This window comes from Gavialis gangeticus, unplaced genomic scaffold (assembly GCF_001723915.1).
Source record: "Gavialis gangeticus isolate Ggan-Ray unplaced genomic scaffold, GavGan_comp1, whole genome shotgun sequence".
Taxonomy (NCBI): domain Eukaryota; kingdom Metazoa; phylum Chordata; order Crocodylia; family Gavialidae; genus Gavialis; species Gavialis gangeticus.
Window position 1 is genome coordinate 34,165,243 of NW_017729026.1, and position 27,392 is coordinate 34,192,634.

General features: G+C 41.6%; 1 long non-coding RNA gene across 1 annotated transcript in view; it reads left to right on the forward strand.

The window, feature by feature from the left end:
• LOC109299727 overlaps positions 1-9,100 on the forward strand; it is a 30,015-nt gene extending 20,915 nt beyond the window's left edge. The window contains exon 3 of the long non-coding RNA XR_002097967.1: positions 8,981-9,100. This is a non-coding gene — a long non-coding RNA (uncharacterized LOC109299727). The remainder of the gene's footprint in view (positions 1-8,980) is intronic.
• The last annotated feature ends 18,292 nt before the right edge of the window (positions 9,101-27,392 follow it).

The following is a 27,392-nucleotide window of genomic DNA, read 5'->3' on the forward strand; positions in this document are numbered from 1 at the left end:
GGGGGGGGGGGGGGCCTATAGCCACCCCAAAATTTGCATAAGCCCCATCATACCCAACCCTCTAGCGCTGCCTGGGCCACCACGCAGCTGAACCCACCCCACTTCTGCCCACAGCACAGCCCTCCCTGAGCCCCCCACAACTGGGAAGAGGCTGGTGCTGCCCCTGCAGCCGGCCCAGGCTCTGTGTAGCTGCTGCCAGCCATGGAGCTCAGGGTGCTTGCAGCAGGGCCTGCAGCCTCCCAACCACCTGCTGGGAGCAGCCTGGGCTCCATGGCTGGCAGCAGCTGCCCAGAGCCTGGGCTGGCCATGACGTGCTGAGCAAAATGGTCTTGCGTGCCATGCTCTGGCACGTGCACCAGAGGTTGCCGTTCCCTGCCCTAGGTATACTTATGCTCTGACTTTCCAGTTGCCTTTTCCGTAAGAACCTGCATAACGGGGAAGAGAAAGGGAAACTGAAATTAATGAACCCCTTGAGTACTGGGGTGCAGAGAATGTATTGTCACAACATTGATTTTGAAGCTCAACCCTTCTAAACTAAATTTACTAACATGTGTATTGTCATTATCATCAATCTTGTGCACATTTCACAGAAAACAAAGATATATACAGTATATATATAATTTTCCTTTTTTCTCATGAATTTAGGTAACTGTAACTGATAACATCTCCTAACCAAGTTCATCAGGCAGTCTGCTACTCTTTATTTCATAGCACTGAGGCTCAGACAATAGGAAGCAGACTCACCAAGCTACTGAGTGCTTCAGTAATTAAATGTAAGTCAGAGCAGTGGTAATAAAGAAAGGAAAAAAGAAAAAACACCGGGTAACTTTTTTTTTCCCCAGAGGAAGAGAGGGATAATTACTTCAGCCGAAGGGCAGCAATAACACAGACACAGACAATATATGAAGATTTTGTATGCTTATTGACTCAGCCATTCACAAGAAAGTCATTATCTTAGCAAATGCTGTATCACATGATGGTAATCAAGCTACTGTAATGTACCTCTGAGATAACAAAGCACCTTTGACTGAAAATCAAAGACACTTTTAAAAATATGTAAAGAAGGACCATTACAGGGTGTGAGATAAGGATGCACATCTTCTTTCTTACTTGTGATAACATGCATAACTTTTTATGCAAAATTATTTGTATTCACAAAATTCCCATGGATATCCAGTGGACAAAACTAGTGTTGGTGCTGTTTGGTGCACTCGGCATAGCCACTCCAGGCCACTGGAGTGACCTGGCAGGCTAAAGTTGCAAAGTCAAGTCAGAAAATGGCAAAATGATCTTGCTCTTGCCCAGATAGTAGAGAATGTGGCAGTTTATTTTTAATATTTAAATGTTTTTGAGTTGTAGCCCCCTATTTGCAGTGATTCAGTTTGTGTCATACATTTTTAGTCCACAGCTGACAGGAAAATGTTAATTTCCTGGCTATAGACAGGTGGGGGAAGAATTAGTATTGCTATTGCTGCTGCTTGATCATCTGAAATAGGCTGGGAGTCTTAAGAGGCTCCAGTTGTGAACTTTGGGACCTGACAGACTAAGGAAGTTTGATTTAATTGGCTTCTTTCAAACCACTTCTGTCTTAATTAGATTTGAAAAATGATCTCCAGAGGTACAACACTAGTGTATTAATTTATTGTGCCATGAGGCACAATAAACTGGGCTGGAGCCAACAGGATGAAGTTCAATGCTGACAACTGCAAGGTGCTACACCTTGGGAAGACTAATCAAAAGTACAGATATAAGTTGGGGGACATCCGGCTGGAAGGCAGAATTATGGGAAAGGATCTAGGAGTTTTGATGAATCGCAAACTCAATATGAGCCTGCAATGACATGCAGCTGCACAAAAAGTGAATGCATTTTTGAGCTGCATTGACAGGATAATTAGGTGCAAGACGTAAGAGGTGATAGTGCTTCTTTACTTGATACTGGCTAGGCCTCATCTGGAGTACTGTGTACAGCTTTGGGATACACATTTTTAAAAGGACATGGAGAAGCTAGAGAGGGTCCAGAGGTAGGCAACAAAAATGATAAAGGGCTTGGAAGGAGGTGTTCAAGAAGAGGTTGAATAAGCACTTGTCAGAGAAGTTCTAGGAACAGCTATGTCTGTTATTATATTTTCGATATTTCCCATGCTTCTGGACTTTGCTGGTTTCTGCATGGGCCCGGGAAAAAATTCCTTCCCCTCTCATGCCACCTCCCCCACACCTCCCCGCTTGCTACTTATGGCAGGGTTTTCTTTACATTTTCCTCAGAAACTGTGGGTGTTATCTTCATCTTAGGCTGGGGATTTTGATTGGGGTATGCCTACGTTCCTGTTGTGACTTAACCATGGAAGTTCCTGGTTAGACGTTCTTGGCCCTCCACTTGGGGTCAGACTGATCGCCACATTTGACATCAGAAAGAAGTTCTACCCCGTGGTCAGATTGGTAGACTGTGAGGGTTTATGCCTTTCTCTGTAGTTGGGTGGGGGGGCATGGCCCTCTTCCTTGGATCTCTTGAGTGTGTTTTTCATAGTTTTCATAGATGTTAGGGCTGGAAGGGACCTCGTAAGATTATTGGGTCCAGCCCCCCTGTCAGCTGGGGTCAGATCACCCCAAAATCTTTAACAGCACTTGCAGAGGAGGACGTTGGCTGCCATTGTCCCCCTGTTTTACCTATAGCAGTTTCCATTGTTATGCTTTGTGGTTGTGTGGCAGGGTTGAATGTGTAGTTTCAGTAATAGGTTAGAGTTTTTATGGGGGTGGTTTGGGTAGGAATGATCCTGCCTCATACAGGGGGTTGGACTAGGTGACCTCCAGAGGTCCTTTCCAGTCCTACTTTTCTATAAGGCTCCAAATTACAAGTAGCTGACTCAGACTGTCTTTCCATTTAAAATATTGGTGATTTGTATTTTAAAGCTACACAAACATTATGAAAAACAAACCAAAAGCACTATTGCACATAGAAATTTAAATGGTCTCATGTAGAATGGGAAGTTAGAAACTGACATTATCAAAGTTTCCACTTTTCAACTTTAAAGTCAGCTGCAAATATTTAATGAGCATTATATGTTGATGCATGTTACCTTCCCAGCTGGCATGATATGACAGAAGACCACATCATCAAAGCTCTTGAAAATGGCCAAGGTGGCTAATCTTCATGGCATTTAGTGTTTTAATTCATTTCCTTTTTGAATATAATGGCACTGCTTAGTGGTTAAAATAATTTTTATCTTGATCATAAAAAACTGGCACACTGTTTATTAGATCATTTAAGGTGCAGAAGGTTATTCAGCCATAAAGGTGCAGAACAGGGACAAGGCTGGGTTTTTTATGGATCAGTTTTAACATCTTCTGTATCTATGGATAACAGGTTCTCTGGTGAACTGCTGAGTATGTCATAGTAAGCCCGATGGAGTTAAGTCTGCAAAGTCAGTCTGAGCATACACTGTAATAGATTTGACCTCAAAGAGCACTACAAAGAGAAATTGCAGATAACCATCTGAACTGACTTCAGAAGCTTGTAGCCCTGACTCCCTGGATAGAAAAAGAAAAGAGAGACTAAACAGATGGAGGTGAACAAATTAGAAATACCAGAATGAATATATGCTAAAGTTTGGAGTGATTTCAAGCAAAAGAAGAAACATAAAGTTTGTATATGTATTTTTCCTTATTTTATTTGAACCATATGTTAAAATTTAAATTTCTTGGAAGACATATATGAAAGCAAAAACATGTCTTAAAATATTTGAGTATGTTAACTCTTGAATGATAACATAAGAAATGCATTGTTGGCAAGATTCTGAGCACTTTATGCTGATAAGCATTTAATCCAATGAGTTGTTTTAATGAAGCCAATAGAATAAACTTTTCACAGGAGCATAAAAGGGTTCATAATTTTGTCATTTAAGTATATGCGCAGATAAGGTAGCACAGACACAGATTAGGGTAGGTAGAAATGGATCAGAAAGTAACACATTACAGAACTATATGTATTTGTACAGTAACGTCCGGAGTAGAGCTTTCAGAAAAGTAGGTTTCCAGTTGACAGACAATTCCTTTTTTTGAATTCCAGCTTTTGGTGTGAATCTGAATAAAACCAACATTTCCAGTAATTTCCTGTTAGCAGGAAATCCATAGAAAATGCTGTCTTTCTGAAACAAAATCTGTTTAGTTAAAGAATATTCTTGTCAATTTTCTCACTTCTAAGAACAATATGGAAACTAACAAGAAAGTCAGTGCCATTGAGCAGTTGCAGAGATCTGTTGTTCCAAGCTGTTCTGCCATGTAGCTTGTCCTAGAACCTGTTACTTGATTTCCACACTCTGTATAGGTACAAACATTATGCCTATCTCACTTTAAGTAGGCAGAAAATGCTCTAAAGCCATAACTAAATAGACATTCACAGCTCTTCAAGCAGTTAAAAAATGGCAGGTTGTGCTCTAAGTTAACCCTTGATGGATGAGGTATTAGATTAAAGTCCTTCCTTTTAGAGCACTTTATTGAATGTCTGTGACAGATCCTATCAGGAGTTCACTTAGAGCGCGATTGCTGCCATCCCAGGCGGGGGATAATGTGCAGGGCTGTATTCTAGCCTCAGGCAGAGCTCTTGTGCTCTGCCTGAGTGCTGGGCTGGGCTGGCCCTGCCCCTGCCCCTGCCCCTGCCCCTGCCCCTTCAGATATCACTAACACAGGTCAGTGATGGCATCTGATCCCAGCCCTGTGCACAGCTTGTCTAGAAGTGGGTGGCAGAAGGGGGGTTTCTGTCTGCAGCTGCCCCAGCCCTGGGGTGTGCCATGGCCCACCCAGGAGGGCAGTGGAGGAAGAAACCCAGGGTCTCTCTCCCCACAGCTGCACAAGCCAGGCTTGCAAAGCAGATAGCCTCTGTTTCCCCAGGCTCCTGGCTGCGCCTGGGGAAACAGAGCCGCTCTGCCATACAGATCCTCACCAAGCTTGCAGGCATGAGTCTTGGTTGGGGGCTGGGTTGGGTCTGCAGGGCAGAGAGGCTCTGTTCCCCCCTTCCTCCCCCCCCGAAAACTGCCGGTGCTGGCAGTAGCCAGCTAGCAGGGGGTAGGGCTGGGAAAAGGGGCCCAGCTAGAAGGGGGCCGGCTAGCTTGGCTGCTCGGCTGCTCCTGAAGCTTCTTGGGAGGTGGGTTGGAGTGCCCCCAGGATGCTGGCTATAGCAGGCAGGCTCCAAACCCTTCCCACTAAACAGCACTAGCATGTTTGGTTCCATCTCAACCGAAACTAGAATGCTTGAGTAAAATACTGTATTCGGAGCACTTCCGCCTTGGGCTTCTTGAATGTCTGTACTTAGCCTCTGTGTCTAGCCTCTGCAACAAGGAGCCTGATAGCTCTGAGAGCACTGGCTCTAGCAGTGTTTGCAGATTGTTTGTAACCTCCAATACCATGGCAAGGGTGATGCAAATGGTGCACCAGTGTCAGACATGGGGGAGTGCCAAATCAAATCAAATGTGCAGGTGGGTGAGGGCAAACAAGCCCTGTGTCCCCACTTGCAGCTCCGGACATGAAGTCACCTAAGACCCCTGGATGCAACTGGCACTGAGGGAGCCTCACAAGATGGAAGCTGGAGCAGGTTGACTTGCTTTGGCACGGGGGGAGCAGATGGTGGCCCAAGGGTATGGTGTTAACTAGGTAGCCAGGTGGGAGCAGCCAGCTGATGGCCAGACTGAGACACCAATCCTGGGTGCCTCCTCAGGAACCTCCCCTAGTCCTCCAAGGGGACAGGCTTTGAGAATGGGGCTGTCTTGCCCAAATGGGGCACATGATCACCCTATGGGCAGGGTCCAGCCCTACAAACAGCTTTTCTTTAGCAGTGCTTTAGGAGAGGGCCATTGTCCTCCTGTGTGGCATTTGGGGCCTCCTTTTAGTTCTTTCTCTCAAAAACAAAGGTCCCAGGTACTTTCAGCTGAGCTGAACAGAGCGATGTTAACAACATTTGGCCACATGATACAGACATGGCTCCTGGGATCAATTTCCCCCAGTTTTTAAAGGTTCCAATTCACTGATAACTGTAGTTTGCAAAGGGGATGGAAATAGTTGCTTGTGATTCAGATCCTGCTTAGTTTCTGGGCATCCCCTGAGTTTGGCCAAGAACCGGTTGAGAAAACAAATAGTTCCAAAGAGTTTTTCTATGAATCCTTGACTCTTCCAGTGATTGGCAGGCAGGGCAACCAGACTGCTGGCATCAGCCTGAAAACGAGGCAGGCCAAGTTCTCTTGGGTAGCCTGATGATATCCTAATATCAGACTTGCCAAAAAATATCCTCAAGGCATTGCCCATAACTTGCTTCTGCCATACACAGCTTCAGTAAATTAAAATTAGATAAAAACTATCTAAGGTTTCTGTTGGGACAAGAAAGGTTATCCAACCTAGCAGTCCTGTCAATTGAACAAAACATAATGACTCTGTTAAACTGCAATTCCTTAATTGACATATTTGCTATGTTAAAGGTGAAAAAAATTAGTATTTAAACAAGATGTCTACTGGCACAGGATTTCCTGAGAATCTTGGAAAAATCTTGAATTTTTTTATTCTAGGTCTTTAATCCTAGGCTTTAATCTTAGGTTTTCTCAAAAACTTGGAAATGTATGTTAATTTGGGGTACATCTTTAAAAAATATTGTTTTTAATTTGAGAAATGGCTCATTTTAATAAATTATTTTGCATTTGAAACCAAGATTGTCGTGTTAATTAGGAATATTCTAGTACCTATTTTCAATACTTTTTGTATGTGGTGTTTTGTGTTAACACAGGCAGCAGCTTCATAAACTTATAATCCTCTCTTTCTTTTTTACACTAATTTGGGGTGTAGTATTAGCACGCTTAAGTGTCTGTGCTCTTTTCTATTGTAATCATTTTTGTTTTGTTAATGTAGTGAAGTATTGAGACTGTAAGAAAGTTATAAATTAAAACAAAATAATTAACATTTATTTATCCCATTATGTTACCCTATAAAGGTAAAACTATGTACTTTTTGACATAAATTTGTTGAAGATGATCAGAATATGTGGAATATACTGTGAGACCTGGAATCTTATTTAAAGTGTAAAATTTCTGAAAAATTCTGTAATTTGACAATTATTCCTTAGAAGATACTATGCAGAAAGATTTTTATGATTTTATATTTAACTACTTACTGTTGGCACACATGGCAACAGATAAATATCCAGTTTGTTTTCGTGCCATTTAACTTTTGTAGACATTGTGAAAAAGTATTTACAGTGCATTGTCTTGTTTTTTTCATAGTAATTTTGCTTGTGTTTTGTGTTATGCACATTTGTATGGACTTACGGTATTCACATATTATATTATACATGTGTGTTATGTCAAAAACAAACAAACAATAATGCATACTACATTTTATTACATAGTAGCATGTAGGAAGGTACTCTGCACATGACCTGCACGGCGCACCAAAATGCCTAACTACAGCTCTAGTGACCTCTTTTGTCCTGGGTCCCAGGACGATCAGGCTTTCTGACTCCAGGCAGACTACCTGGAAGTTTTGACATGACTGACTGCCCTGGAGCTCCAGACCCTAGGACCCAGAGTCTTAACCCTGGCACAGACTGCCTGATGAATCTGACCCGGGGTTGCAGATCTTGCAGTCCAACCAAGCAAACTGCTCCAGGATCAGGATCTGGGTCCTAGTCCTTGCATTTTCAGGGTCTGCAGTCCCATGATAGACTTGCTAGACATGCTGCTCTAGATCCATAGACCAGGAAACACTGGGTTCTTGGGCCTAGAGAAATCTAGTAGGGGTCTGATGGAGCCCAGCTGTGGATTTGGCAAGAGTTTATTGAATCCAAGATGTTTCTATGAATGTGCATTGTCTGACACAACTGTTTTGTTGGTAAAATTCTGAACAGTCCATATATGAACAGCTTCTAACTAGATGAACCTACACATATTATTAATGTGATGCGATAAACTTCAGAGCCATTTGATCCAGAGGAAACGGACGTAGCATCTACACATGTGCCTGGGACAGCAGCAATTTATGCAGAGGCAGAGCAAGCCCATGGCTGGCTGGGCTGACCAGGTGCAGTTTATGCCGATGGTTAGCGTCCACATGGGCATTTCAGTGCAGTAAATTACTCTGCCATAAGATTGTACTGTCCCCAACAGTACTATCTTACAGTGGAGTTAATTAATTTATTCCATCCTAATACTTCCGCACTTGTAGACTGTTATGCTTGATGGTGAAGCTAAATTAGTTTACTCCGCAGTAAAGTGCATGTGTAGATGCACCCACTGAGATTAGTGTGCCAATATGTTTGTCTAATAGCTAACACAAAATGAGAGTCTCTGCTCTGAAGAACTTATTTCATAAAATGACAAGATAGACAAAGAGCAGCAAGGAAAACAGAGGCAGGTCAGCCATACAGCATATCAGTGGCAGAGCTGGCACTAGAATCTGATTCCCAGCCTAAGGGCCACACCACCATCAACACTATTTCTATAAGATTAGAGCTTCTTGGTTTTGGTTATTGTGCGCAGTCTTTTATTAGTAAGATGAGATATTCGAAGAAGCTTTTGAGGGGGATAAGACTGCTGTGATTGAGTGATACCTGTTTTCTGCCTACTGTGTTTACAGACAGAGTGCAAGTATCAAGAGGACACAATTAATGCACATGTACATTGCCATATCTGCTCTACAAAATCAAAACAAGCCTTTAAAGAGAATCTAGATGGTCAGACATTTAGTTTTGATTTATTAAAATAGTTTTCAAGACTGTATGCTTATTTCTCCTGTGAGACCTGCACTCTGGTGTAATAAGAGCATTTCATTTTCATGTGAAACATTTTAGAGAGCTTTTTTTTTCTACCTACAAGACTGTGACAGGAATTTGCTCTTGTATGATGATGTGCAAGTTATTATTGCTACTGTGCTAAACATGTGTTTATGAACACTGCTGGCAGAAATGCTCTGCTTTTTTATTTTATGTTGTTACAAATCTACCCTGCAGGAGAGCACTGACATAATGGTAGGTCCCACACCTGATGACATAGGAGTTCCATGAAAGCAGAGGGGAAACAATAAACCCAAAGCCTGGGTACAGTTGTCAACGCACAAATCCATAAACCAAAGCACCAGGTAATTCTTGTCCTTGAACCAGAATAACTTGTTTCCATTGAAAACAAATTTTGGGTCAAGCCCTGTCCTGGGTGAGTAGCATCTAGGGGATTAATTTCCTCAATATGAAAGAAAATGAGGCACACACAAAGGAAAGCCACATCAGCAGTATATTTTAGTGAAACACTTCATCAAATTTTCTTATTTCTTCCTTCATGAGGCTCTTATATTCCAAATTAGGGAGGAGAAGGGAGTTTTTAATCGCTTCTGTGTTTTGTGTGATTCTTTCATATATCTTCACCATCCTTTGTTTTCAGAAGGGCTGTGCAAAATAACTGCGAGAAAAAAAAAAGGAAAATCTCATACCCAAGGTTTATTGCATTTAGTTTACTGCTGAAATATGAAGCGTTCAAGGGGGTTCAATATGACATGGAACCTGTTTGCTATATTCTGTTTTTATGCTTTTTATTGGCTTGTTCTTGTTCCAAATGTATCAAATAGCCAAGATCTCATTGATTTCAGTGGTTTAGGATCAAACCCCATTACAGTTGACTGTTGGGTTTTTGTGATACCCATTCAAAAATATAAAATGTTACTATTCTCAATTTTTTTCTAATGCATTGATATATCTTTGATAGTTTGTGAATTTTAATTTAATTTTATTTCTAAATTATTTTGATATTTATTAAATATTTCACCTGGCCATTTCTTTGGTAAAAAATGACCTCTGTTGTGATTTTTTTTTATATGAACAAGTGTTTTTTCTATTTGAAATTCATTGTGAAAATATATATTCTTCCTTTACTTGTTTTAGTGTTTTTCTAATTTTTCACAATCACAGCAGAATTTGGCTCTGGAAAGGAGCAAGCACAAAACTATTTTTTAAATGTTTTGGTGGGTATTGAACAGCTTTGTCTTCAAATTCTGAAAACATTCAGACATGTATCCTAATGCCTATATGTAGTTTCTTTGGGGGACTAGTCAGGTGAACAAATTTTAAGTGGATGTGGCTTTGCAAGACTGGGACCTAATTATTTTTATCTGCTTTTATAAAGAGAAGAGAACATGATGTAGACTTCCAATTTCAAGCCTCCTAGCAGTCAGCTCTGCAATAGCTGGTATTGCTGGGAAAGAATCCAAAATAATTATTATGCAACTCTGAGACTGAACCGATAAAAATTTTGTTAGTCATTGTTATGAAGTCAACATTTGCCATCCATTATGACAGGTTTACTTAAGATATGTGTTGTCTTCTTTGCCTGAAGTCTTAAATAACTGATATATTTTATAGGCTATGGGGTAACAGTTGGTTATTACTGACCTTTGAATAGCACACTGTATATAGCTCTTGGCTCTTCAAAACTTAACAGTTGATTATGGAGCATCTGTTCTAATTACATTCTTTTGTTTAAAATCTTGTGTAGAGCTATGTCATCCTGAGGAAAATGTCTGAAACTGTAGGTCAGTGACCCTTTATATATCTATAGCCAGACACACACTCTCATCAGGGATTTTTTCCTTATTCTGTCTTGCATGTATTTTTTTAATGGCTGCAAAAATATCAGCCGGCAATCTGAACAGTTGTTATAACATGAATTACTCCTTACAGTCCAACAGTCAGTTTCCTTTTATAATGCACAGAATTCATGAATGTAACGAAATAAAGCTAAGGGGAAATGCAGCACTGAAAAACAACAGAAATGTGAGAGGGGAAGAGCCATTGAAAGCTCTTAAATTTCCTGACACATCACAGTCACAAACCCCTGCGCTAAATACATGTGCTGATCTGCTGTGAAAATTCACTGTTCAATTGCTTTCAGAGTTTTTCATTTCTTACCTAGAGTGAGGTAGTTTGGGCTGACCATTGGGCTTCATTACAGAGCACAGAGGGCTACTGACTGGTCCAAGGATATTTAGAGGAGTTTTTTTACATGTCTGTGGTAAGCCTGTTCTTTTCCATTTATACATTAACAAAAAAAAAGGAGAGAGTCAGTTTACCATAAATCCTGTAATAGCCGGGGGGGGCTACTAAATTTTATGAATAAGTGAGCAAACAAATGATTAAAAACAAGATTACTACATCATAATGAAATTGTTTGTTTATTTGGGCAAGCATAAGTTAGTGTAATTTCTATATGACAATATCTAATGTTATGCAGATAAATGTTATGGAACCATGTGACTAAATTAAGTGAAGAAACACTCTACACCAATTTGAAAGTTAATGCGATCTCTCAGATAATTTTTAGGGGAATACAGTGTTACCTTGGATTACAGTTTTATAGAAATGTTGCAGATAGGATAGAGTGAAACAGTGACCAGTTACCCGATTCTGAGAAGCAGTCATCGTCAGGTCCACAATGGTGTCTCTCCTTAAGGAATCTTGTGTTGCTCCAGTTATTTCCATCTGGCCTTCAGCTTATATGTACATTGCTTTCAATCATCTTTTGATTCGTGCTTCTTTCAACAATTATTTATTCCAGGAACTGAACCCCTCTTCTTACTGTAGTTATTTCCACGCATTTTAGGTCCCATTCTTCTGCTTATCCTAATTTTGCAGAACATGAGCACTATGAGTGACTTGTAGATGAGATTTACAAATGGAGTTTTATATCAGCCATATTTTGCAAGCCTAAGGTTACACAAAACTTAGCCTTGTCTTTTTGCTATGAATATTCAATCTTTATAGGTGTCTTGTTTAACTTAACATAACTATCTTTTAAAAAACAACCAAAAGAACTTACACAGTTGGTCTATGTAAGTATACTTAACAAGCCTCCACCCAACATGTTTTATTTCATATGATCTCTAACCATGTAGAATAATAGATTCATAGAAAATTAAGGTTGAAAGGGACCAACCTTAGGAAGGAGGTCATCTAGTCCCCCCCCAACTCTGCTTGAAGCAGGACCCTCCCCAACTGTATCATCCCACTTACCAGCCAACAGGATTTTGCCCCACAATATAGCCAGAATGGCACAAAGTTAATATGTTTACAAAATGATACCCTTTCTACATAGGACAGAGCTAGAATAACTGGTTCTACATTACTTGTGCTAAGCCTTTGAAAGTGTTGTGGTTGAAGCAATCTACACTCTTATAGTCTCTAGCTAGTATTATAACTCCTCAGAGGCTGAACACTGTCATCATTTGTAGCAGTCTTAAGGCCACTGTTAGTTTGCAGTTACACATTACCATTAGCATTTACTAACTCTAAAAAGTATTAAGTTGTGTTAAAAGTAGTTTGTGCTATGAGCAGTGACACATTAAGGGTTACTACCCTTGCTAAAGTGCACAGCACGGACCTGCCACTAGAGGCCTGGTAAGCAGGAGTGTGGCTAGGAGCTGCCAAGTGTACTCCATGCCTTCCCAGCTCTCTGGCTGTCTAGTGGCAGCATAGGCTCCAGGATCAGGCTGCCTCACCCGAGCCATCCTGGAGCCAGCCCGCCGGGCCTTGTGGTGCCTGGCAGGTGTCTATGGGAAAAAGCGTGGCTGGGTAAGTGAGAAACTGCCAGGGAGCTGTGGGGTCTGGTGGGGCTGGTACAGACTTGTGCATCCACCTGTTCCCTACTTTGGCTGCCCAGGAGCTCCCCACCCCCGAACTTTCCACCCCACTTCCTCCTTTTTCCCTACTTCTCTTCTTTCCTCGCTTTCCACTCATTTGCAGCTGTCCAGCTGTCTCCAGTTGTCAGTCCAGAGCAGCTGAGTTTTGGATGTTATCTAGCCTATGCTGGGCATGGTGCCTTCTGGGACACCAAAGACTGAAAATTGCTGGTATTAGTCTTGTGGAGCAGACTGAAGTCACTACAACACAAGCTGCCTAACACCAACAGAAGATAACCCTTCCTTGAACTCTCTCCAATACTCTCAGAGGGTACTTAGCTTGTCTTTTCTGACTTTACATGTGAACACCCATCTTAAGAGCATTTAGCACATTTGAAAGGTAACTACACTGTGATTCATGTTATGACCAAACTGGACCTTTGAAGCTTTGAGAACTGGAGGAACAGCAATAGAGATATAAAAGGAGTGATCTACTTACGTTAGGCAGCAAATGGAGCTCAGCTGACCGGGAGGACTAGAAGCTAGAAATCTTGCATTGGAAAGACATATTAGGTTGTTTGTATCCAGCTTTCTGCAGCAGCAATGTTCCAGCTTTCTTCAGTACATTTTCTAATATTTCATTAATTTGGTTCTCAAAGTGCCATTGAGACCTCTGCTGCTTTCCTCTGGAGATTATTTTTTACTTTATATTAATTGCAATATAATGCAGTGCACTTTATGAGAGAACAAAGGGATTTTTTAAAAATGGAAAGCTATTACAGTACTTTGCTGTTAGATCGTGAAGAGTGAAGGCTGCTTTTGTGTCATGAGACTTACTGGAATTGAATTGGTGAGCACCTACATGAGAAGTAGCAATGTGCTACGGTGACGTAGCATTGGCAGGCACAAACCGTGATGCCACAGCTATGTCACTGTAGCAATGCACTCCCTCACTATAGCCCATTGTTATGGTGACATAGCGGCTAAAAATAACTGCGCTGCTAGCACAGCACAGTACAGGCTGTTACCAAAAGGACTAAATGACAGTGCAGTAACAATGACACCATAGGGGCACATGTAAATGCACCCAGGATATACATTTTTTTTTGCATTTATGTTCTCATTATTGGAAATGATATACTTTTTATATATGTTAATGATCTAATTATAAGGACTCTGTAACTGCATGCCAGATCCTAATTTCTCCACAGAGACAAACAACTGTTACTGACTCTGAAAACCAGACTAAGTTGGTCTTAGTTTCAAACCACAAGTATAAGTGTTGGTCTGTCTTGGAGGCAGAGACAAATAATAATGGGGAAAGGACAGTCATAGAGAAAGTAGCCCAAGAAATCTCTAAATTCAAGCAGACATTTATTCGCTGGGATTACTAGGATCCTCAGAAGGTGCTTAGTATGGATCCACCCTGTGGATGAAGGCCATTTGCTTAAAAAGAGTTGCAAAAGCTTAGAGGAAAACTCATATGGAACAAAGTGCTATGACATTTTCTTTGAAGTAGAAAGTCTCCAACTGTGACACAACTATTTATCATGTTCAGGTGATGTGCCTGTGAAGAGCAGGTCTGTTGTGATAGTGCTGATGTAGAAAGAGGGCAGGTGTCTGTAATGTTAAGCCATGAAAAGATGTGCAAAATAATAACAGAATAGTGAGGGGTGGGGACACTGAGTGGGATAATTAAGAGGCTAAAATGATCATAGTAGAGGGTGGATAGTTGGTATGTAGTGATTCAGATGCCATCATTCAAATTTTACCTGGCTCTTTTGAGTTGAATAAGATGGGTGATCTAACCCTGTATAAAGAAAAAAAAAGAATGTTCTTGAACTTGCACAAATTAACTTGGAACTAGACGTATCGTTTGATGTTTTTGCCTTTTATTGTAGCTTTGGCTTTTTAATTTGCAAAGAGTTCAAACTTCTTGACTCAGTAGTGACACAGGGTAAAGTATCCACAAGTGAATAGATAGATACATAAAGTATCTTCTTTTTTGCTTTCAGCATCTAATATTTGCCCAAATGAAGAGAAACTGCCAAACAACACTGTGACAGCAAAGCTAGTAGCCTATGCAACCATATTAATTGTTGGGGGTCATCTTGACTGGAGATTGCAATACCTCATTTAAATCTAAGGCTTCTTGGCTGGATCCAGACATGCAGGCACAGGCAACCTCTTTGCAAGGCAACCTCTTTGTAGCATTGCAGAGAGGTGCTGCAACCTCTTTGCAATGCTACAAACTACATGCCTGGCATGTTAAAAACTGCCCCGTGCTGCAAATGTGCAGGGTGGGGGCAAAATTTGCTGCTGGGAAATTCTGTGAAAAATGCTACAAAAAAGTGGCACACCACCAGAGGAGTGTGTGCCAACAGACACAGAGGTTCAGTCCTCCAGGGAGATGCTTTAGCTGCTGGCTAGAGTGTCTCGTCTCCTCTAGTTGTCCCCCAGCTCCTCCAGCACAGCAGGAGCCAGGAGGAGTGGGGAAACGGCAGTTTCCCAGTAGCGGGGCAATTTGCTTGCATCAAACCGCACATGCAGGGGCATGTGCAGTGGCAAAAAGTAGTTGCACAAATGTGTGCCGCTACATTTTTTGCTTCTGCAAGCACACACCTCTGTATGTGGGGACACGCCCCTTGATTACAATAGAAACCAAGGCTTATATAAAAAAGAAGTCAACTTTGGATGCTACTGACCTCTCATTTATTGTTTAATGATTAATGAGCAGATCTGAGAAGATGTGAGTATAGGTTCTCTTCAGAAAAGTATCTGAAGATTAAAATGTTTATGGAACTAGCATTAGATTCTTCTCCAGCTGCCAGTAAGGGTTATATTTTCCCCTTGGTGCACAATCTATCATAAGGGTAAAAGGATGATTTTGTCGTCATGATTAATTTAATGTTTTCTAAAGCTGATTGGGAAACGTTCTTTATTTCCTGTCAGTGATACGGTGGAAATAATTTTCCCCATGAGAAGAGAGGCATTTGGGATTCTTTTGCTCTTAAGGTTGCTGGGTAGAACAACCCTCAGACTAGTGTCATCAGAGGTGGGGTTGGGAGGCAGAAGACAGGGGTTGTAAGTGTTGTTACTTCCCTACTGCCTGTCTACTTTCAGTTTGACCAGGATATTGCTTCCTCATCTGGCCTTTGTTTAGAATTTACCCCCACCTTAGCAAAAATAAAATAGAGCTAACCAGCATTTTAATACAAGACAGTGGCTTACAGTGACAAGGCAGGAGTGGGGAAAAAGAAGGCTTGTACATACTCATGTCACAGCCCTGGAGCTGGCGAGCCAAGCTCACGGTCGTGGTCATGGTGGGGTGGCCGAGTGGTGGCAATTGGAGCGGACAGGCGAGAGTTTTTGGCAATGGAGTACTGAGCGGCACAGAAGCGTGATGGTTTCTTAAACAAGAGGGTTTATTCAACTTACGCTTTTTGAGGCGTAGGCAACGTAATTCTTCAGTTACAGTGGGTGGTAACACTGAACAAACAGAGGGGTCTGTCGGCTCACGGGGTTCACCAGCAAGCCCTTGCTATCTAGCCGGAGCTAGGGGTGGCTGCCTGCTGGCTAGTCCCAGAGCTGGTCGACAGCTTATGAAAGGATAAACACAAACGATAGGACGAACTGTAACTCGATGTGTCATGACGCCAGTCCCGAAGGACAATCGGATGGTTGAGGTGATTTCCGAGGTCAAAAGCCAGGTAAGTCGTAGTCAGTGTGTTGAGGGTGATCCGAAAACGAAGTCAGAGTCCAAGCCAGAACAGTCCAGTAACCAGAGAATCAATCAATGCAAGATCGACCGAGGTACAAAAAGCAGCGAGAGCCCAATCTGGAGGAGACCTAACTGAGGGACAGTCCCTACGGAGTAGCCTCTGTCCTCAGTTGAACGGATCTCCCCCCGAGGGAGGGGCTCCTTAACCTTTTATAACAATTTGGTGGCCAATTAGAATGTGTCCCTCAAAGAACTTTCTAGCCGAATGACATCATGCTCTTAGCTGACTGAGCATGTGTGAGCCTGAGCTCTCCACTGTTACCAAGCATGCGCAGGGCTGAAAAGTAGGTCAGCCTGACTGACAGCTCTTGGGGTCGCCCAGGGAACACATGCTGGGTGAGCCCAATGGAAAATTCCATGAGCCTGTCTTGCGCATGTCAGCTTTAATTCTCTCTGCATTGGCAGCATTCAATCAAAATTTTCCTTGACAACTCAAAAGGTTTCCAAGTATAGTTTGGTTAGCATACTTCCCAGTGTAGATGCAGGTATATAATAGAAAGGTTGGTGTGGTTCCCCCTCCCCACCCTCCTGCCAGCATAGCTATACCATCTCTGCACAATGTAAACCAAAATGATAAACGTACTTCTTTGCTGGTATGCCTGTACCAGGGTTTTTTTCCAGGACAATTGTCAGCCAATGGGTGTTACCTTTTTCACGCCCCTTGCTAATGTAACTATGCTGACAAAACTAATTTGGGCTACACTTCAAAGATCCAAGAATACATGTAGTCCAGGTGTGAGCAAAATGGTGTATCCAGTGGGCTGCCAGACTTCATTTCCCAGCAGCCCCTGCCTGCATGGCTGGGGCCAGTCTCCATGGAGACCCCAGCCACAGCTCTGTGCTGTGATAGTACAAGGCTGGGGTTGCCATGGAGACTGGCCCCAGCTGCGCTGGCAGGGCAGGGGACTACTCTGGAGCTGCTGGGATCTTGCAGCGGAGGCAGCCTCGTTTGAGGCCAGGGCAGAGCCGCGATCTGCAGCCTATATGCTCCAGGCAGGGGTGCACAGGGAGCAGATCACGACTCTGCCCTGGACCCAACTAGACTGCCCTTGCTGCAATATCCCAATGGCTCTAGAGCAGCCCTCTGCCCTGCCCTTCCCTGCCCTGCCCTGCCCTGGTGTGTGCCCTGCCAGTACAGCTGGGGTCGGTTTCCATGGCAATCCCAGTCTGGTACTATCACAGTGCAGCTGGGGTTGTGGTCTCCATGGAGGCTGGCACCAGCTATGCAGGCAGGGGTTGCTGGGAAATGGAGTCCACTGCCGGCTGGATCCAGCCCATGGGCCAGATTTTGCCTGCCCTTGATTTAGTCTTTGCAGCATAGTGCATAGTTATATAACAGTAAACACAATACGGCATACATGGTTCTAAAAGTGGAAAAGGAATTAGTGTAATTGTACTTACTGATATTTTTCTAAATTGTTTACCTTACGTGAAATATGGTGCTGAGGAAGACAGCACTTGAACTAAATATGGACTAAATTGATACTGTGTCCCATGGGATTATCTCAGTTGAGTTGGAGGGTACAGGGCTAGAATAAAGCTTTTACTTGCCTCTGTCCCAATGGGAGATCTTGCCTCTATCCCAACGGGAGATCTAAACAAGATTCTGTTATGCAACTTGCATGTAAAGAAACAAGATGACTGCTGTACATAATCCTATTTGACATGCAGCACCACCAGGCTGATTGTATATCAGTATGTAGGTGGAATTTGAACATAATCTAAGTCTGCTGAGGGAGGGCACTCTTCCTATCTCTAATCAATACAGTTCTGGTAATGACTAATATATGTGTTTCTTCAGTTGGTAAATGATTGGGAAATTTTATGTACATCAGCTACATGTGTAGGGTAATTCCTTAGCATATGAAAAGGAAAACATATACTTCTCATTATTGTATCCTAATGGTAATGTATATAAATAGTTGAGTGCCCCATGTGGTGAAAAGATGATCATGTAGTACACATTACAGGTATTGCACAATTAACTGGTTAGTCACACAGTTACCTTGAAACCAGCTACACATGCAAAGTAGTTCTCACACGATAAAAGGCTCGAACCAGCTATAAAGTAGACCTAAAAAATGTGTATTAACATTTATAGCTGGTTTAAAAAGGGAATAATACTTCCTTGGTCAGGGGTATAGGATCTGATTGATCAGTTGATCTATCTACTTACATGCCTATCTATCTATGTGTGTGTGTAGATTCACAGATTAATAGACATTAGCGCTGATGGGACCTCGGAAGATCATCAAGTTCAGCCCCCTACCCCAGGGGCAGAAAGTCAGCAGGGATCATAGGATCCTAGCAAGATAAGCATCTAAATGTCTCTTGAAGGCGTTCAAAGTAGGTTCTTGAACCACCTCCGGCAGCAGTCTATTCCAAACCTTGGGGGCTTGGACAGTAAAAAAGGTCTTCCTTATGTCCAGCCTGAAATGGTTGCAGAGGAGTTTGTGACCATTCAATCTTGTCATCCCTGGGGGTGCTCTGGTGAACAGATGTTCCCCCAGATCCTGGTGAGCACCGCTGATAAACTTATATGTGGCCACCAGATCACCCCTGAGCCTGCACTTTTCCAGGCTAAAGAGTCCCATGGTTCTCAGCCTCTCATCATAAGGTCTGTTTTCCTGACCTCTGATCATGTGCGTGGATCTCCTGTGGACTCTCTCAAGCTCTCCACATCCTTTTTGAATTGTGGAGCCTGAAACTGGATGCAGTACTCCAGCTGTGGCCTCACCAAGGCCAAGTACAAGGGGAGAATGTCGTCCCATGATTTGCTTGAGAAACATCTATGGATGCAAGCCAGCGTTTTGCTCGCTTTACTAGCTGCAGCATCACATTGATGGCTCATGTTCATCTTGTGGTCAGTCATGACCCCCAAGTCCTTTTGTCCATAGCTCTAGCCAGAGTAGCACTGTCAAGCCTATAAGCATGCTGCATGGTTTTTCTTCCCAAGGTGGAGAACCTTGCATTTTCCGGTGTTAAACACCATCAGGTTCTCGTCCACCCATTTCCTGAGCCTGTCAAGGTCAGCCTGGATCACCCTCCTGTCCTCAGGTGTGGACGCTTTACCCCAGAGTTTGTTGTCGTGTATGTGATAGTGAATATTTTTTGTTCTCAACAAAATTCTCATAGAAATCACTGGAAATTTAGGTGAAGAAGGTTCTTGCATAATAGTCTCAGTTTGGTAATAGTATCAGCACAGCAGGCCTCAGAACCTTTTGATGTTCACAGGACTGTACATTGGCACAGGTATTTAACCTATGTGTCCCACTGCAGGGCTAGGAACTGTGGGCCTTATTCAAAACCCATGACAACGAGTGGGAATATTTCCACTGGTTTCCATGGACTTACCATCATATTTTTAAAAAAATCTAGAAGATTAGATTCCCTAGTAGATGCACTGGATATGTGGTGGAAAAAATACAGATTTCTATAACCATTCTCCCTATACTTGCACTTGAATGTAGGAATTTGAACATACATTTCGTGTATTTTAATAGTAGTTATACACGTAAATCTTGGCATACTAAGACAAGACTTTTTACTTTCTTTGTACTTTAACTGGTGTAATGGGGGAGCAGGAAATAGCTAGAATACTTATGGAAAGCAGAAAAATGGGCTAAACAAAGAGGAAGGTGTGAAACCCTTGGCATACTGCCAAGTCATGCTGTGCCAAAATTAGATTTTCAAATTATTTCTGTCATTTTCATAAAGCCCATAATGCTTTGTGTTAAAAGTCCTAAAGCTCTCATAACTTGAGATCAGAAAAAGTTGGATGCTCTCATCCTGCAAGCCATTCTGGCATGCTTGGAAGCTGAGATACTTCAGCATATTGCATTCATTTGAAAAAAAAAATGCCCTTCTCCTTGGCATAGCCTGGAAAATATTTCCAATTCTGCACAAAGTTATGAGGACAGATATGAAAAGTAAAACAATTCATGCAGGAGTCACTGTTAACTGCTTAGCTGGGCTGATTCCTGCTTCTAGTGTTCCCAATTAATTTGCTTAATTTAACCTTTAAAAATGTCATTCCCTGCCCCTCCTTTAAAGATAACTGACAAATGTGATTCTTTTCTGGCTTTTAAGAAACTTATGCCTTTGGTTTGACAGTAGAAACTCTTTGGGATGACTGTGAAAAAGGAAAGGATACATGCAAATGCTATCTCCTGGGAACTACGGATAATTTTATGCCACTTATAGGCATTATAATGTAATTAATTTCGTGCCTTTTACTCATCAGAAAATATGAAAGTGCAAAGTGTCATAGATAAAATTACTCAATGTACCCTTTAGAATTGGCTGATGCATGTCTGTACTATTCACCACATACTGGAATTGGTGGCATCCGGTACTAATGAACTTTATAAATACCTCCACAAGTTTAAAAAATATAAGATCTATCATGTTGACATACCTTTAGACTTTGCAGTTTTTACATTAATGAGCCTTGCATTATGTTAAAAACAAAGTTCTTTTTTCATTTCTACTGACATTTCATTTTTAACTGTAGTGACCACTGGTACCATATGCAGATAACGGTGAAAAATGACAATACTAAATACTTTACAAATAAGTTTTAATTCATCCTATTTGCCATAATACAGAATGATGCAATTAGTAATGATTTTTAACTGCTGCTAAGAAGGTGTCGTGTATCAATTTTGTCACATGAATTAGTTGTTATGGCAGTAATATAATACCAATTATTCTTTGGAAGGCTGCATTAGATAAGTTCTATAATGAATCTGTCTTGTTGCTTTCCTTATTTATTTTGTATGTAATTATTAATATACCATTATCATATACAGTTAGTACTTATTTAATTTTTCAGATATGCTTGTATTGATTTTTTTGGACAGAATATGTTTCCAAATGTTTTTATACCTTTTTTTCCCCCTCCAATGAAAATAAGATCAGTTTACTCAAATTTTAATTAAGTATACTTCCATTACATTAGTCACAGTTCTTTGTTTTGTTTTTTTCCCCCAAAAAACATGTTCATCAATAACAGGTTGTTTGCTTGCATAGTAAGCTGATCTGAGTTGATGGTATTTACTAAGTGTGTGTAACTGTGCATATCCTCTTTAGATTCTTGGAATAAGTACTGCCATGAAATTAATGCCACAACAAGAAATACATATATTTCATCCGTATTTAAGATCCCCAGTACATCCTTTCAGTTATCCCAGAAGTTCATTATTTGATGCAAAATACTTAGTTCAGAACTAACTTTAGTCAAAATCTCCTTTCATTAGATAGAGCTGTGATTTTGGGGTGAAAGTTACTTCACCCATATCAAACCCAAGTATTTTCAGGTGTTGAGAAAGGGAAAACCAACAGTGGTACTTAATTTTTTTTTATATCTTTAATCACTTCTATTGCTCTTATTCCTAGATTGTAAGGGCTAGAAGGGACCTTGCAAGATCATTGGGTCTGGCCCCACTGCACTAGGCAGGAAAGACAACTGGGTTCAGATGACCATCTAGTCTCCTCTTAAAGATTTCCGGGGTAGGTGCTTGTACCACCTCTGGAGGGAGCCACAGTCTGGACACTGTAACTGTGAGGAAGTTTATCCTAGTGGTAAAGCTGAAACAGTCTTCCAGGAGTTTGTGGCCATTACTTCTGGTTTTCTCCAAGGGTGCCCCAGTGAACAGTTATTCTCAGAGTGCCTGATGTATGCTCCTGATGTAGCAGTAAGCTGCTACCAAGTCCCTTTTCAGTCTTCTCTTTTTTAGGCTGAAGAGTCCCAAGTCCCTCAGCCTTTCCTCATATGGCTTGCTGTGCAAGTCTCTGATCATATGGGTGGTTCTTCTCTGGACTCTCTCAAACTTTACCACATCCTTGTTGAAGTGCAGCACCCAGAACTAGCATTACTCAGCATTGGTGAGACTGCAGGTGGAGTAATGTGGAAGAATAACTTCCTTGGTTTGCTTGAGATGCATTGATTGATGCATGCCAGAGTATTATTTGTGCTGCTGGCTACAGCTTCGCACTGCTGGCTCATGTTCATACTGTGGTCTATTATTACCCCCAGGTCCCTTTCAGTCATGGTGCTGGTCAGTGTGGTGCCACTGAGCCAGTAGGTATGTTGGGGGTTGTTGTTCCTCAGCTGGAGCACTTTACATTTCTGTATGTTGAACTTCATTTGGTTCTGATGAGCCCAACTTGCTAGCCTGTCTAGGTCCGCCTGCATCTTCAAGTGTGACCATGCTTTCCCATAACTTGTTGTCCGCAAACTTGGCCAGTGAGCTCTTCACCCCCCCATCCAAATCATTGATAAAGATGTTGAAAAGAGCTGGACCAAGCACCAACCCCTGAGGGTTTAAAGTTATACCTTGAAGTCTAGGGCAGATAAGAGGAAGTTAGGGCCTGGCCTGATAAGAAGTGCTCAAAATATAGCTAAACAGAGTTCAAAAGTCATAAGTTAAACTTCAGAAAGTATAAGATGAATTTAAAGATCAGGTTTCCCATGGTTTTTCCGCCCCCTAACTGTGGAAAATATGAATGCAAGCAAAGGAAAAGAATGCTCGTGCCTTACATTGGGTAAAATGTAAGGGAAAGGAGTGTAAGATGTCTTTAGTCATTCTTATGATTCTAGGCTGCTTCAAAGGCTGAAGAGGTTCTTGTAGTCATTCTGGGTGCCTATACATGAGTATAGCCTATACAAGGCTGCCCTGATGTGCTGGAATTCCAAAGCGTCAGAGCAGACTCAATTAATGCCCCAGGGTTAACCCCTCCCCTCTCCCCCAATGCAAGGTAGCAGTGTGGGAAGTCTTGCATGTGTGGTATCACAGATGTGTCTGTAGCTCCACATACCACATGCCCGTGCTCATCTGGATGTGGCCTAAGAGGGCAACCTGGCTCTGCATCTCCCTCAGCACTACAGCCTTCTCTCTCCTGCTCACTACCCTTCCTGGGGGGGTTTAACTTCCTCTAGGGCCAGCCAGCCAGTCCCTGCCAGCTGGCCCAGTGCTCCTAGGCAGGCAGGCTGTTACCCTCTAACCTCCTGCAGCTGGGATTCAACCCATAAGCTATGCATCTTGTTACAGGGAGATTTTATAACAATCGCCAAATACCTGAAGGGTGATTAAATAGATAATGGAAGTAGGCATTTCTCTGTGGCCTTAGGGGACTAATAGCAATGGCTTTAGGCTGCGCAGAGGAAATTTTAGGTTGGAGATTAGGAGGAATTTACTGACTATGAGGGTGGAATGGTCTGCCTAGAGAAGTTGTGGATGTTTTCCAATTGCCTTAGAAGTTTTCAACAGCAGGTTAGATAGACACTTGGATGGGAAAGTCATCCTTGACTAAACTGTTTTGAGTAGAGGGCTGGACTAGATCACCTTTTGGGATCCCTTTTAGTCCTACTATCCTATGATCCTATATCAGAAACCTTCCCTTCCATGCCAGGACTTGTGAGACTGTTGCTAGTTCTCTCCTTTACAATTTGGACCACAGAAATGGGCTCTCCTCTTTTTTGTCTACTTTTCACTAACCTTTCCTTGAAGTTTTTTTTTTTATGCATACCCTGGATACTTTTGTGATTAAATAATTTACAAATGTAGACAGGCACAAGTCTTGTTTTTTCATTAACATTTTTCTCTAGGTTTTTTTGCTGTTCTCTTAATATCTTCTTTAGTTTTATGATGCTTTGCATGTGTATAGCTATTGAATGCTTTGTAACAGTGGTTGGCACTGATATGTTTTTGACTGAGTGATCTCATAAACAGTCTTGATGATGAAATACGTGTTATCTTCGCACACCTGTTCCCAATATCATTGTGTGTCTAGCATATAGAGAATGATGCAACATGTGCTCTAACAAATATATTTAGAAGTGTCCTTGAAAACTGTTTTTAAATTTTAACTCAGAACTTGTGCACTCATATTACATGCTAGAGCAGCACAATTGTTCCACTTCACTAATGCATTCCCAGTATAAACATCTCTTTCTAGACCTTCTTTCATAAGTTTATAGCATACCTTCATAGATTTACTTTGGGTGCAAATTCCAGAGGTAATGAAAGGAAACCCAGGGAACCCTACTTGAGGCTTCACTTTAGATAGATACTAATTTAATAGGATTTGTAGTCTGTTCTTCCTGATCAAAATAACTGGCTTAACGATAACTTTGAAATGAGACTTGGTCACTGCCATGCCATAGAGAAACATTCTTATTTAAGGCAAAGCCAAGAGCAGAAGGATGTGCATAAGACAAACCACCCAAGGAGAAAGTCATTATGTCCTTCCAGCTGGAAGGACACCTGTTGCATCATTCTCCATAGTTAGATCAAGGATGGACAACCTGCGGCCAACGTGTCAGAGGCAGCCATTGTGTGTGACATGAGGCAGGCTGCGGAGAGGCTGGCAGCATAGTGGCAGCATAGGGCAGGGACCAGAAAGAGCATCAGATTAGGCAGGGAGCACAAGGCAGGAAACAGAAAGCAGAGCAACAGCTTGGTCAGGGAGCATAGGGCAGGGAGCAGAAAGGTGAGCTCCAGATAGCATAAGAGAAAAGGATAGGAGCAGCATTGGAGAGGATGTGGGGATAATTTTGTGGCATGCCTGCCAAAAGAGTTGGCACCGCTGGGTTATCATTATTCAATGATATTCGGTGTATGGGGTTAAGATGACTCATAGCTTCATAGATGCCAGGGTTGGAAGGGACCTTAACAGATCATCGAGTCCGACCCCCCTGCCTAGGAAAAATCAGGACTCTAATTATGAAATCACTATGTCAGTCAAAGACAGAGTGACAGATTTACCAGTGGTAAATTAATAGCAAGAAGAGGGCTGGAATAGGTGTTCTCTCTGTTTCCTGCTTCTTTCTACTTCAGTAAGTTGGTAAGTAGCTCCATTTAGTTCCAGGCCCGAGGACTTCAGGGGTTTCTTACTTCTCTGAAAAGGCACAGTTGACTCAGACACTGATAACTAACCATAAAAAAAGAAGAAAAAAATCCAAAATAGCTGAATATTTGCCCCATCTAAGAAAAGTAGTCAGATGTGAAACATTGTTTTTTTGCATAAAGATAATCACACTTCTAACTGTTAAAGCTTTTTTGTGCAATTTTAATGCACATTACTGTCTGTAATTTTTCTTCATAAAATAGAAGGATTTTTTACCTTGTTTTTGCATTTGACAGCAATTTAATTTCCTGGGGGCTTGCTTTATGAGAGTTTATTAGGATCCAGAATAGTTTCTTTGTTAAAGACTACTACAGTCAAGCACTGATGTGAAGAAGCATCTTCTTGAATTTTGAAAAAGAAATTAGTTGTTGTTTTTTATAAAGCAACTTTCAATCTCAATCTTTTCAGCTAGAGGAAATACCAGCTCTTAGCCAGATGACAAATGAGTCTGATGTATTTCCTGCTATTCACATGAAAAAGGATGCTAAAAAAATTGGAAGTTAAATCTATCAGTCACAAACAAATAGTTTCCACTTTAGACTACAGAAATATTGGCTTGGGAGATATGAAGGGGAGAGGCAATCATTCAGCTCTCTCAATACACCTATGTTATGCTTATGGTAAATACTAGCATTTTAGTGACAGGTTGTTAGTGCTACTTGATTTCTATTATGATTTAGTTAACGCTTTATTGAGGCTAAGGGAACTGAAAACCCCTGTGCCAAAGGAAGTTCATGGTAACTTGCAATTACTATTTATATTTAACTCAAAAGAACTATGGCTACCTCATGTACTTTAAGTGCATTGGATTTCTCAGTGAAGAATGCCCTTTTCATGGTTATTGATTAATCTTTGTAAATTTTGCCTAACATCTAGGTGCATAGTATAGATCAAATGCAATGAGACATTAAATTGAGTGGTTCTTGAAAGATGACAGTAAAGAGCCTCATTCTTCCTTTAACTTCCCAAACGTTGTATGCAATTCTGCAACATAATACATGATGAAAAAAATTTTTTTTTGGATAAACCTCGAAAGGCCAAACAGATGGACCTTTGGCAGGAGTAATTTTTCCTGCCACCCAAAACAATTTATTTCTTACATTATCCAACATCTACCTACTGTGAGGATCTTACACATTCCTTTGAAACATCTGGTATTATTCACTGTCAGCAGCAGGATCGTGGATTAGCTGGATTTTGTATTTAATCCACTATGGCAGTCCCTATAGGCACTTCTCCATGACACAATGCAGTAATATTTAGGTAGAGTTGAAGTAGTTCAGAGATTAGAAGCACTACAGATCCACATCTATATAGCATGGGGCTTTGCCTGGGTTGACATTCTCTGCTTCTTGGCAGTACAGATTAGCTTGGGTGGAGGGCCAAATTTTTGTGGCTACACTGCTTCAGATTCCAGAGCCAGAGCTTGAAGATCTTGTTTTGAGTACCTGTATACCATGTGGGGTTCTGCCATGTAGACATAGTTCATGGGCATTTATACAAATACTTTTTCATCATGCGATGCACCAGAGATCTGCTGCTTTGGAACAGACTCGATTAATTGAATCTGCTCTGCACTACAACTGACGTGCACTGTGCTGCGCTGCGTGTGGTTGTATAAGCAGTGAAATGCACATCAGTGAGAAGAAAATGGCAGTGGTTTGCTTTTGAACTAAAGCACCTTTGATATGTTTTAGTTCAAAAGCACACCACCGCCATTTTCTCAGCACTGACGTGCATTTTGCCACTTATACAACTGCTAGCATCGCAGTGCTGGGTGCTTTTCAAAGCACCCGGCACTGCGATGCTTACATAGGTAAGAATGCCCTCTGTGATTTAGACTCTTACATCACACTTTCAATATTATTTTAGTGGGGTTGGAGCGGTGTAGCCATGAGGATCCAGGTAATGTCCAAAATGCAAGGGTTTTTTTTTGTGATACCTTTTATTGGATTAAATGTAGAAGTGGGAGATCTGTTGGAAAGGTTTTGAGGCATCAAGTGTTCTTCCATGAGTTGAAACAAGCCTGAAAGCTTGTTCAACAGGTCTCCAAACTATATAGTTGTTCCAA